The sequence below is a fragment of the Equus caballus genome, chromosome 7 (assembly GCF_041296265.1).
Source record: "Equus caballus isolate H_3958 breed thoroughbred chromosome 7, TB-T2T, whole genome shotgun sequence".
In the NCBI taxonomy this organism is placed as follows: Eukaryota; Metazoa; Chordata; class Mammalia; order Perissodactyla; family Equidae; genus Equus; species Equus caballus.
The window spans coordinates 27,918,526-27,931,951 of NC_091690.1; the positions used below are offsets into that span (position 1 = coordinate 27,918,526).

The 13,426-nt window shown below is 47.2% G+C and overlaps 1 pseudogene; it reads left to right on the forward strand.

Annotated features, from left to right (window-relative positions):
* The first annotated feature begins 1,863 nt into the window (after positions 1 to 1,863).
* On the forward strand, positions 1,864 to 5,836 carry LOC100071454 (L-lactate dehydrogenase A chain-like; annotated as a pseudogene).
* The last annotated feature ends 7,590 nt before the right edge of the window (positions 5,837 to 13,426 follow it).

Sequence of the window (13,426 nt, forward strand, 5' to 3'; positions counted from 1 at the left end):
GGCCTCTGTGGCCACTGCAGTGCCTCCCTGCTGGGCACACACCTCCACTGTGGCTCTTCTGTGCTCATCTTTGGGTTGGGTGTTGCTGCTTCTCCTGACTCTTGCCAGTGAGCCCCTGAGGGTTAAGACAACGTCTTCATCCCCTCAGGAGCCTCAGCCATAGCTCTGTGCTTGGCCTACATTGCTGATATTTAATAAATGTTTGGAAAATGCTTGAGTTAATAAACTAATCAATGACTAGGACCATGGGAGAGGTGCTCAAGGAGGCCTCCCCATCCCCCATTCCTTCTCAGTGTTCCCCACATCTCCCCATGGGACCGGGTGAGACAGGTCCCAGAGCCCCCATCCAGATGCCCGTGACGGGGCTTGGAAACCAGAGACTAGGCTCCCAGGAAAAAAGGAGTATCTGTTTTTCTGCCCCCCATCCTGCCCCCCATGATTCTCAGACATCGCCCTGGAGAGCTCTCTACCCAAATTCCTGGCTTTCAAAGGTGAATTCAGCCTCAGAGCCCAGTACGCTAAGCCCGTCTGAGTTGCATTTGCTGTGGCATCATCAACCTTGGCCAGCTCCAAACTAGGTCAGGCCCTGCTGCCGGCTGGCAGGAGTCGGCCAGCACTGCCTGCCCAGTGGCCAGGCCACGTGGGTGCAGCTCCCGGGCAGTGAGAGCAAGGAAGCTGCTGAAGTCAGGCGGGAGTAGCTGGGGGTGGGGTGGAGGTGGAGGAGAAGACCTGACAGTGAGGCCGAGGCAGGTGGAAATGCCTACCCTGCTCCACTCTCATGAATACATTAGCCAATTAGCATTCATCCTCTCATTTATTTAGTCAACAAACATTTATTGTATGCTTGCCTGGTGCCAGGCACTGTACCAGGGGCTGGGCCAGGAAGAAGAGCTCTTTGGCCAGAGAGGGAGGCAGACACAAAACCAGCCACAATGGGATGAGCCAGGTGATGCCCAGATTTGTACTGGATGCGCTGGGCTGCCCAGGTGAAAGGATGACTGAGAGGGACTGTGGATGTCAGAGAGCCACCACATCCTGCGAGCCTGCGGCTTGCACTTATGCGGGAGCCTGCCTCGACTCCCCTTTTTCTCCACCCACACCCTGCCCACCTGCTCCGGCTCCTACCTCCACATCAGATCCCAAAGGCATCCTTCCCACCTGCACGGCTGCCACCCTGGTCTCACCCAGCCCTGCAGTTGCCTGTTATAATCTATTCTCCACCTAACAGTGAAAATTATCTTGTTCTAAATATAGTTTATTTTTTTAATAGGTAATACATGCCCTTGGTACAAAAGAGAATGATTTAAAAAGAAAAAAAACAGGAGTCAGATCACATTGCTCCTTTGTTGAGGACCTATCCCGTGACTTCTCATCTACTTAGAATAAAACCCAAACTCTCTGCCTGGCCTACAAAGCCCCCCTTATCTAGGGTCTGCCTGCCTCTCTGATCCTACTTCGTACCACTTTCCTCATCCTGACAGTGAGCCAGTCTCCTCCTCAAACAGACCAGTCCACTTCTAGCCTCCGAATGCTTTTGCGCATGCTGTTCCCTCTGCCTCAATGCTCTTCCCCATACCTCCGCTTGGCTGCTGCTTCTCATCAATCAGATCTCAGCTTAATGTCACCTCCTCAGAAAGGCTTTCCCTGATTACTAACCTAAAGTAGCCACGAGACGCTCTCTATCCTGTCTATCCTGTACCTTTGTTGAGATATAATTGACACACAATGAACTGCACATGTTTAAAATGCTTGTTGGGAATAGCCCAGCAGCTGCAGCCAAGTCCAGATCCAACGCTGTGCGCCATGGTCGCTCACCTGCCCTCCCGGCATGCGCTCCTGATTCCATCTGCTCCTAAGTCCAATATGGCAACTCTCAAGGACCAGCTGATTCAGAATCTTGTTAAGGAAGAACACACTCCCCAGAATAAGATTACAGTTGTTGGGGTTGGTGCTGTTGGCGTGGCCTGTGCCACCAGTCTCTTCCTCAGAACTTGGCCGATGACTTGCTCTTGTTCATGTCACTGAAGACAAATTGAAGGGAGAGATGACAGATCTCCAGCATCTTTTTCCTTAGAACACCAAAAATTGTCTCTGGCAAAGACTTTAATGTGACTGCACGCTCCGAGCTGGTTATTATCACAGCTGGGGCATGTCAGCAGGAGGGAGAAAGCCATCTTAATTTGGTCCAGCGTAACGTGAACACCTTTAATTCATCATTCCTAATATTGTAAAATAAAGCCTCAACTGCAAGTTGCTTCTTGTTTCCAATCCAGTGGATATCTTGACCTATGTGGCTTGGAAGATAAGCGGCTTTCCCAAAAACTGTTTATTGGAAGTAATTCCAACCTGGATTCAGCCCAGGTCCATTGCCCAATGAGGGAAAGGCTGGGAGTTCACCCATTAAGCTGTTCTGGGCGGACCCTTGGGGAGCCTGGAGATGCTAGTGTATGGAGTGGGGTGAATGTGGCTGGTGTCTCCCTGAAGTGTCTGCACCCGGGTTTAGGCGTTGATACAGGTAAGGAACGTCGGCAAGAGAGTCACAAACAGGGAGCTGACACTGCTCATGAGGTGCTCAACCTGAAGGGCTGCACATCCTGGGCCACTGGACTGTCTGTGGCAGATTTGGCAGGAAGCATAATGAAGAATCTTAGGTGGTGCATCCAATTTCCACTATGATTAAGGGTCTCTATGGAATATAAGATGATGTCTTCCTTAGTGTGCCTTGCATCTCGGGACAGAATGGAATCTCAGGCCTGGTGAAGGCAGCTCTGACTCCTGAGGAGGAGGCCCATTTGAAGAAGAGGGCAGACACACTTTGGGGGTCCAAAAAGAGCTGCACTTTTAAAGTCTTCTCATGTTGCAGCCTAGACACTTCACTGTCTAGGCTGCAACAGGATTTTAGTTGGAGATTGTGCGTATTGTCCTTTTTATCTGATCTGTGACGAAAGCAGTAATATTAAGGGAGCCTAGGAACAACATCAATTTCCCAAAGTTAGAAATGGGAATGCTTCATAAAACCCTGCAGCTATATCCTGATGCCGGCTGGTACTTGTCTTGTGTGGTCCTAAACTGGTTAGCGTGAAATAGTTCCACCACCTCAGAGGCATGACCGCCAATGTTGCTCATGCTGCAGTTGCCCCTCAAACCAGATGCGTGCTTACTGGGTGCTATGTAAGTTCTGGTTCCTTCAGCCAATACGCCTAGTCCAGCTTTTTCTTCTTCTTCAATCAATCACATCCTGGGATGCAGTGTATAAATCCAGTACTGTATGTCTTGTGCATAACTGTTCTAAAGGACCTTATTTTGTGTATCTGAATAGTGCACGTTGCCATGTAATGTAAAAAGAAAAATCTGCATATAAATAATGCAACCAACTATCCAGGTGTCGTACCAACTAAAACCCTAAATAAATCTTGAACAGTGAAAAAAAACCCAAATGCTCAGTTGGATAAATTTTGACATATATACACACCTGTGAAACCATCACCACAATCTAGATAATAAACCCATCCATCGCCCCCCCAAAGCTTCTTCATGTCCCTTGTAATCCCTCCCTCCCTTCTAGAATTTCACATAAATGAAATCATACAGGATGTACTTTTTTTTGGGAGAGTCTGGCTTTTTTCACTCTGCATAATTCTTTAGAGATTTATCCATGTAGCCTGTGTCAATAGTTTATTCCTTTATATTGCTGAGTACTAGCCATTGTGCAGATGGACCAACATTTGTTATCCAGTCACCTGTTGGTGGACATTCAGGTTGTTTCCGGGGGTTGGCTATTATAAGTAAAGCTGCATGGACATTTGTGTACAAGTTGTTCTCTTTGGTAAATACTCAAAGCTGAAGGGCTGGATCAGATTTAACTTTTTAAGAAACTGTCCAAGCTGTTTTCCAAAGTGGCTGCACCATTTTACATTCCCACCAGCAGTGGAGGAGTGTTCCAATTCTTCCACAGCCTTGATAAAAATTGGTATGGTCAGTCTTGATTTTTAACGACTCTAATAGCTAAGTCATGGTTTCTAATTGTGGTTTTAATTTGCATTTCCCTGATGATTAATAATGTTAACGATCTTTGTATGTGCTGCTTTGCCATTTGTAGCCCTTCTTTGGTAAAACTTCTGTCCAAATGTTTTGCACCCCCCTTTTAAAAATAGGGTTGTTTGTTTTCTTATTAAGTTGCGGGTTGTACTTTTTATATTCTGGATACAAGTCCTTTATCAGATCTGTGATTTGCAAATATTTTCTCCCAGTCTCTGGTTTGTCTTTTCATTCTCTTAGTGTCTTTCAAAGAAGAGAAGTTATTAATTTTGCTGAAGTCAAATCTATCAATTTCTTCTTTTGTGGCTCATACATCATAGTGTTATATCTAAGACATCTTTGCCTAATTCACATCATGAAGGTTTTCTCTTAGAAGTCGTATAGTCTTAGGTTTTACATTTGGGTCTGTGATACATTTTGAGTTAACTTTTGTAGTTTGCATTTAATTTACAAAATAATTTTGCGTTTTGAGTATGTGGTGTGAGGTATGGATAGAAGTTCTTTTTTTTTTCATATGCTATACATTGGTCTCATCACCGTTTGTTGAATGACTGTCCATTCTCCACTGAATTGCCTTTGCACCTGCAAAACATCAATTGACCAGACAGGAGTGGATCTATTTCTGGTCTTTCTGTTCTGTTCCATGATTCTATTTGCCTGTCTTGATGCCAATACCACAGTATCTTAGTTGCTGTAGCTTTACAATAAGCTTTGAAGTTAGGTAGTGTGGGCCCTTCCAACTTTGTTCTTCTTTCTTAAAGTTGTTTTGGCTCTTCTAGGTCTTTTGCATTTCCACATAAATTTTAGAATCAGCATGCCAATTTCTATAAAAAAGTCTGCTACAATTTTTGATTGGGACTGCATTGAATTTATAAGTCAATTTGGATAAGATTAACATCTTAACAATATTGTCTTTCAATCTATTAACAGGGTATATCTCTGCATTTATTTAGATTTTCTTTAATTTCTCTCAGCAGTATTTTGTAATTTTCAATGTACCAGTCTTATATGTCTTTGCTCAGATTTATACCTAAATATTTCATATTTTATGACACTATTGTAAAAGGCATTATTTTTTCTAAAGTTTAATTTCCAATTGGTTGATGATATTATATAGAAATGCAATAGATTTTTGTATATTGAGTTTGTATCCTGCAATCTTGCTAAACTCATTGATTAGTTCTAACAAATTTTATGTAGATTCTATTGGATTTTATGCATAGATGATTATGCCATCTGTGAATAAAGATAGTTTTACTTCTTCCTTTCAAATCTTGAGGCCTTTTATTTCCTTTTCTTGCCTTATTACACTGGCTAGAACCTTCAGTTCAGTGTTGAATAGAGGTGGTGAGAGCAGACATCCTTGCCTTGTTTACACCTAAGAGATCTTAGGGGGAAAGCAATCAGTCTTTCACCATTAAATATGATGTTAACTGTATTTTTTTAATAGATACCCTTTATCAGTTTGAGGAAGTTTCTTTCTATTTTTAGTTTGCTGAGAGTTTTTATCAAGAATGGAAGTTGGGTTTTTGTCAAATGCTTTTTCTGCATGTATTGAGATGACCAAATGGTTCTTCTTTTGTAGTCTATTAATATGGCGAGCTTCATTGATTGATTTTTGAATTTTAAACCAACTCTGTATTTCTGAGATACTTGGTTGTGAAGTATTATCCTTTTGCTATATTGTTGGGTTGAATTTGCTAAAAATCTGGTTAAAAATTTTTGCATCTATCACCATGAGGGGTACTGGCCTGTAGTTTTCTTATAATGTCTTTGTCTGGTTTCAGTATCAGAGTAACGCTGACCTCATAAACTGAGTTTTGAAGTATTCCCTTTTCTTTAATCTTCTGGAAGAATTTCTGTAGATTTGGTATTATTTCTTCTGCAAATGTTTGGTAGAATTCACCAGTGAAGCCATCTGGGCCTGGAGTTTTCTTTGTGGGAAGATCTTTAACTACAATTTCAATTTCTTTAATATGTACAGGGCAATTCAGTTTATCTATTTTTTCTTGAATGAGCTCTGCTAGTTTTCCATCACTCTGTTTTTAATTCTTTGCACAGCCCTTTACATTATCTGAAAAATTCCTGTTTATTTCCATAATTTTTGTTTATTTTGTTTATATTTCTTCCATATAAGTCTGAGCTCCAGGAGCACAGAGGCTGTCATTTTGTCTTTGTATCTGGCACAGAGTGTGAGCTCCATTAATAATTGGGGAATGACTAGATGTTATTTTAATCTTTATAAGAACACTGCAACATGGATATTCCTATTTTATACCTGTGAAAACTGAGGCTTAGAGAGATTAAGTAAATTGCCCAGTAAGTACCACATAAACCAATAAGTGGATCAAACATATGATCTTGTTCCTACACGTTTTCCTCTCTGAGTAAGTATTTACTTGGTAGCAAAGTATAAGAGACCTGCCTGCAGAGAAACCAGACGGTGGGTCCAAACTTCAGTGTGCGCGAGACTCACCTGGAGAACTTATCAAATGGGCTGGGGATGTGCATCTTCAGCGAGCTCCCCAGATGATTCTGGCACACATCGTCGGGGGACCACACTTTGAGAGGCTCTGACCCAGCCTGTGCGGATGCAGGGGAAGTGAAAGCTCACCTCTGTTTGGAGGAGGGGACGCTCGGTGTGGATGGACCTAGAAGCACTAGAGGGGATGGTTGTGAATTCTGAGTGTTCAGGACCCCAGCCTTGGAGGGTGGGGCGTTTGTAGATATTTGTTACAAGCCCCAAAGGCATTAAATCCACCCAAGCAAGTCCTTTTTCAGGGCCAGTGGCTTATGAATCAATACCTTTCCCCTCTACTCCTGTGTTTCTCAAGTGCCCAGAGACAGGGCCAGTGCCATTTCTCCACTTTTAATAAAAGGATAAGCCACAGGTCTTTCAAGCTCTCCTTGGATAAGGCCCCAGAAACCTCACTGCCCCATCGAGCCCCATTCCTCACTTCTTGCCTGGCTCCAAGGGGATGTGGGGACCAGGATGCGAGGGAAGGAAGACAGGGAAACAGAGAAGTCCTGGGCTACTTACTAGCAAAAGGCTTGATTAGCAGATGCCTCTGCTCAGGGGCTTGGAGAGCTGCCCTCTGGCATGTTCAGGGAGGGGCATGGGGTGAGTGAAGAGACTCGAGGCCCTGGGACTGCACCATAGGGTTTGCTCATCTCTGCAGTTTCTCCTGGCTCACACTCAACCTGTGCGGATCAGGGAAGGAGTGGGGTACATCTAGAGGGGATGAGAGGGGGCTGGGAGGGGTGCTTGGAGAAGGGGGATAGGGCTTGTGCTCCATCCTCGTACTCTGGGCTTTGGTATGGTACATTCCAAAGTGCCAGCTGGGTTCCCTGTCCCCCTGCCCTCTGGTGTCACATTGGATGAGGCTCCTGCTGCAGTAAGGCAGAAGTGGCGGGCAGATGCAGTGAGGGTTGGTGCCCCATGGGGCCGGCAAAGATGGGTCAGGAGGGAGAACATAGAAGGAGGAAGGGCGGAGGGCAGGTGTCTGCACTAGGTGGGTACCAAGGTCCTCCGTGACGGGGGTGGGGGGGGTGGGAGTGGACACCTCCTGGAGGTAATTTGCATAATGCATGGCTTGGCTGTCAATTGGCCTGGAAGCTAATAGCATCATTTGCATGCCATTATCAGATTGGCTGGGAGAAATAGAAGGGCACTTGTCCCCCTGGGGTGGTCTCTGCCATCCCGTGTTGGCACTGGGCTGGGCAGATGTCACTGCTTTCATAGGGGAGAAGGCAGCACCTCCCTGGGTAGCTGTTTGTCTTTGTGGCCTCATCTCAGCGGCTGGGGTTGGAAGGAGGGGTCTTGGTCACTTTCTAAACAGCAGAGAAGGCAGGCCACTTGTGCTTGGCATCAGAGAGGCATACAGGCAAAATCCTATTAGGTAGTGCTATTGTGTAGTGTTTTACTTTTCAAATGCATGTACTCATTTTCTATTGCTGGGTAACAAATTATCACAAACCCACCAGCTTAAAACAACACACATCTTATCATCTCACTGCTTCTGCGGGTCAGGAGTCCAAGCACGGCATAGCTGGGTTCTTTGCCCAGGGTCTCCCAAAGCTGTGATCTCGGTGTCAGCTGGCCTGTGTACCTTTCTAGAGTGTAAGATCTTCTTCCAAACTCATGTGGGTGGTTGTTGGCAGAATTCAGTTCCTTGCGGTTGTAGGATTAAAGTCCCATTCTCTTGCTGGCTGCCACCCAAGGGCCTCTCGTGGTTCTGAGAAGCTGCTCACAGTTTCTTGACATGTAACGCTCTCATGGGCTCGCTCACAATGTGGCAGCTTACTTCTTTAAGGTCACCAGGAGAAGCTGTCTCCTCAGGAAGGGCCAGTCCCTCTTTTAAGGGCTTTCACTGATTAAATCAGGCCCACCAGGATAATATTCCTTGTAATTAACCCCAAAGCAACTGATTTAAGACCTTGATTACTTCACCCCATCACCTTCATGAGTCCCACCCATGCTACAGGGAAGAGAATCACACAGGGTGTACACACAAGGAGGCGGGAAAGGAATCTTGGGGCTGCCTTAGAATGCTGCCTATCACAATGTTTAACTTGATGACAGAGAGAGAGAGAGAGAGATGGAGACAGAGGTATTTGGATGTTTAGAGTTGAGAGGGAGTGGTGGGTCCAGAACAAAGGAGTAGCAAAGAGCCTACCTGCAATTCTATTCTGATCTGCTCTCCCTTCCTTGCTTTTAATGACAACAGTTGATAATTCAGGATTTTAATTATAAACAGTAACTGTTGCATGGATAGGAACCAAAAAGAGCATTTGCTGTATGTGCTCATTTCTTACAGGGAATTGCTGGGAACCAGCTTAACCAATGACTGTTGCTGTTGGCCATCTGCTGGGATGTGCAAATAGCTTATAGCATCAGAGAATCACAGACTGTTGGAGTCAGTGGGGGCTTCGGGGATCTTGTAATCCAACCCAGTCATTGCGCAGATGATGGAACCAAGACCCAGAGAGGGGATGTGAATTGTGCGAAGTCACAGAGCTGGTTGGTAGCAAGGTTTAGTGGGAACAAACCAATGGCCGCTCATTCAGCAAGCAGGTCCTGTGTGAGCACTGGGAGAGGACAGATGTGTCCTAGGCCATCTCATGCGTTTTCCACTATACTGCTTTGCCTCATTACACAGTCCCTGCCTCTCTAAAGGGACTGGCTTCACAGAATTCTTAATGTGTAAAATATTAAATAGCAGCTGCCTTCCTTGTCCTGCTTGGCCATGGCGAGTAGACAGAGGGGGCTGCAGCCTGAGCACAGATGGGGTGGCAGCAGGAGGAGGGGGCTCTGGAGCCTGCGGAATGGCAATGTTTGTGTGTGCACGTGTGTGTGTGTGTGTGTGTGTATCCAACTGAGATTAAACCCTGAAAGCAGGACTCAGTCCTGCCTCCTCCCCCATGCAATCACATCCTGCCTGTGACTATGTCACCTCCATCCCTCTAGCAGCCTTTATCAGTATCACAGATGCTGATTCACAAGATGCAGGTTGCCAAGAAAGGTGATTAATGATGGCAGCTGTGGTCCCTCTTACTCTCCCAGCCTCTCTGACCTTGTTCTTCCCCCTCCTTTTTCCAGTTCCCCCATCTCCACCATCCTCTAAGAAAAGAGATAAACATTCAAGGCATGAGAAGGGAAGAGAGGGGGGATTGGGTCCTTCTGGGGTAGCTGCTATGGGCCAGGCACTGTGCCAGGCTCTTTCATTTGTTTTCATTTAACAATGTACATAGGGATATACTATAGGGTGTCCTGGGACACAGGGGGGCTGTGTCTTTTCCATATCCCCATAGAGGGCAGTGCCAGGCTGATTCCTGCAGATGCATTCCCCATCCTTTGGCACATATGTTGCTCATGTTGGCTCTGATGTGCATGTTGTCAGTGTGCCAGGCTCCAGAGGACAAGCCCACATAACCCTGGAGCCTTCAATGTCAGGCTGTCAGGGACATTCACAATCATTCACTTTCCTAGAAAGGGTGAGATGGAAAAATGACTTGTTCAAGGGCACACAAAACTGGCCTCTCCTGACTCCCATTCTCGAGTTTGTTGTCATATCCAGCGTCCACTTCTCCTGCTGCACTTTGACTTCTCTGGAAGCAGGGACGTGGTCACTGGGAGGGTTAGAGCTGCAGAGTAAAGGATAAAGAAGGGTAACGGTGTTTAGTGAAGAGATTTAAAGTACAAGGACAGCCTCACCCAACACCCACCTCTGAGCCACTTCGCCCAGCTCCCTCCTTGAGTGACGGGCCTTGACTAGAATGGGCTGCTGGCTACTGACATGGCCTGGGGTGTGACACAGCCTCTTACACTGAGGCAGCCTCCACACAATGGACTGTCTCCTTAGTCCTTTTGATTGTGTCCACACGTGTATGTGTGTGGGGTGGGGTGAGAGAGGGCTGCAGACCCTGTAGAGCTATGGTACTAACATGCACACAGAACTCTAAGCCCGATTTCTGATTTGTGGAATATGACAGTGGGTCTTCACCTCCCTTTACGTTTTTGGGAGACCCAAGGAGTCATGTAAATGGGTGACAGAGTCCAACTCAGGAAGGCCAAGGAGCACTTTTCCTGCCTCCGTTGGCTTCCTTTGGGCCAGGCTGGGAGGTTCGGGGAGAGGGCTGACTCCATCCCCCATCTTCCTGCCCTCTGCAGTTTGGTCCTTCAGTGAACTTGGCTGAGGGATGGAGAGACAGGACTAGGAGCTCAGGTGTGGCAGATCTGAGAATATGAACTGAAGTCCACAGGCCCCATTTTCTTCAGTGTTTTGTTGGGTAGCAGAGTCAAGCAGTACTTTCCCCCTTTGGAGAAGTCAGGCTCCTCAGTGAATTCAGAACCTTGGACAGGGCTCATGAGAGGGCCTGGGAAGGCAGGAGGGCCCTTCACGCCCTTTGGTGCCCCCACTAGACTTGCGGGTCTAGTAGTGGTGCGTGCCAATGCTCAGAGTTTCCAGTAGATCCAGATATGGATCCCCAGGCTACTGGGTTGACTGGGCTTTCATAACTGGACTCTCAGAAGGCTTGACTGCCTAGGACTGATCAGCAAATGCAAGGGAGCCCTGGGGCTGGGCTGTTCCCTTGAGGAAGGAGGGAGGGGACTCATGGACACGCTGCCAGGACTGCAGTTGCTGGACTGCCTTTGGGCAGGTCAGTGAACAAGCACTGTCACATTCTTCCTGTTTGACTACCCAACTGTAAGCTCCTTGAGGACAGGAACCCAGGAGATCTCGTTCATTGCCGTGCTCCCAACACCTAACAGAGTGCCTGGCATATAGTAGGTGATCTTTAGTGACTAGTTCCTGACTGAATTTTGAGGAAAGAGGCCACAGTGAAGTCTGGATTGGGAGCTTGATGGGAACAAAGGCAGGACATTGGGTGGGCCTCTGTTGGGAGGTATCTTCCCTGCCCTGATTGATTTTCTCCTGCCCTCACCAGGTGCCTCCTTCCCCAACCATGCACCCCACTTCCTCACCCCACACGTGCCTCTTCCTCTTGACATTTGCCCACCTCTGACCTACCCCTCAAGGCTTTTCCCAAGGCCCCTACCTCAGCCCTTCCAGGCCCTTCTCTCACACTGCTTTCTCCTCCTAACTCCTGGGTCTCTGGCTCTCTGGACCCATTAACACTGACAAGGAGTTCACATTTTATGTATGTGTGTCTTACTTTCATGTTGGGATGCCATAGTTTAAACAGTTTTTTAGAATTAAATAATATATTTCATGTAACTCAGTAGTATCATTTCAACATGGGCTCAATATTTAAAAGTTAAGATATTTTACATTCTTCTTTTCAAAATCTATGGTGTATTTTATGCTTTGAGCACATCTCATTTCACAACATTTGCCTTTCCAGTGCTCAGGAGCCCCAGGGAGGGTGGACAGCGTGTTCGAACAGCTTTTGGTGCTGAGGACAGGCCACCCGAGTGCATGTGGCATAAAGTGCCACCCCAGGCCTCTTTGCTGGGTGTCTACAGGTCAGAAAGGCCCCGGGAGCCAGAATCTTGGGTCCTGCTTCATCTCTCCTGTTCTTCACTCTGTAACTATCAGCTGGGACCGGTCCTCTGTGCTTCTGTCACCTGCTCCTGTAAAAGGGGGGGATCATTTCTGCTTCCTCTCTATAGCACCAGAAGGCTCTAACTTGCTATCTCAGGTTTCCCACAAATAGAAGGTGCTATATTTCTTTTTGCATAAAAAATTTCAGCCTATATGGCCCTACATTCTGCTTTGTGTCACCTTTCCCTCCTTCTACACCGCCCCCCCCCGACCCCTACAAGCTGTCCTAGAATACTGAGAAGCTCTCATTCTAATGGAATTGCCCACTCACTGCTGAAATAGGTGCCTTGAGCAGTACTGAGGTCCCCATTACTGGAGGTGACCAAGGCTAATGCACTCTCGCAGCTGGGCTGACACAAAGTGGGCTTCTGCATGAGTGAGAAGCCGAGCAGGACAACTTCAGGGAGTCAGTTCCCACTTTGAGATTCCATGATTCCATCAAGTACCTAGAGTGGAAGGAGACAATGGGAGTCTGAAGAGACATCAAATGCAGTCTCTGGCCTCAAAGAGTATATGCAGTTCAGTTGAGGAGACAAAAGAGATACATAGGAAATCTCTAGAAAAATTAGGAGCTGGCACAAGTGCCCCAGGGGACTTGGACAGCAGGAGACCTTGGGAGCCCGGAGACAGCACGGAGCGGAGGCGGGTGAGGGCCCACCCTTCCTTGGACAGAGTTGGGTTCTGGCCCATCAACATCTCCTGCCACCCCCGGCTGCTGTCTTGAGTCACCCAGCACTGACTGCATGCTGCCTGCTGCTCTTGTGTCTCCTCCTGCCCCAGACTAGCGACCCCGTCCCTTCACAGCTCTTCCTAGAGGGAGGCAGTGGGGGGTGGGGTTAGGAGCGTAGATGTTGGAGCCAGATCTCCTGGGTGTGAGTCCTGACTGCACAACCTCCCTGGGGGATGACCTTGAGCGAGTTAATCAAGCTCTCTGTGCTTTAGTTTTCTCTTCCCCGCAGGCAGGTGGACTCAGAGTGCCCCGCTCACAGGGTCGTCGTGAGGATATAAGGAGTTAATAGTTGTGCTGGGGACTTGAAAGAGTGCTGGGCTACAGCATTCTATGAGCGTTTGTAGAATCAAATACATGACATGGCTTCAGCCTGCCCCCCCACCCTCGCTCTGATTGTCCTCCTAGAGGTGCCTTGGTTGTCACTGTCCCTTCACCCTGGGAGACCCAGGACTGAGCACAGAACCTCAGGAGCACGAGATCTTGATCGCCCTCCTTCTGGCCACTGTTCTATTCGTGCAGCCAGCCCAGGGTACTTACATTTAGACATTTCAGTGGCTTCGTGGTGTTCTTACCTCAACCAAGCTGGTTTTTG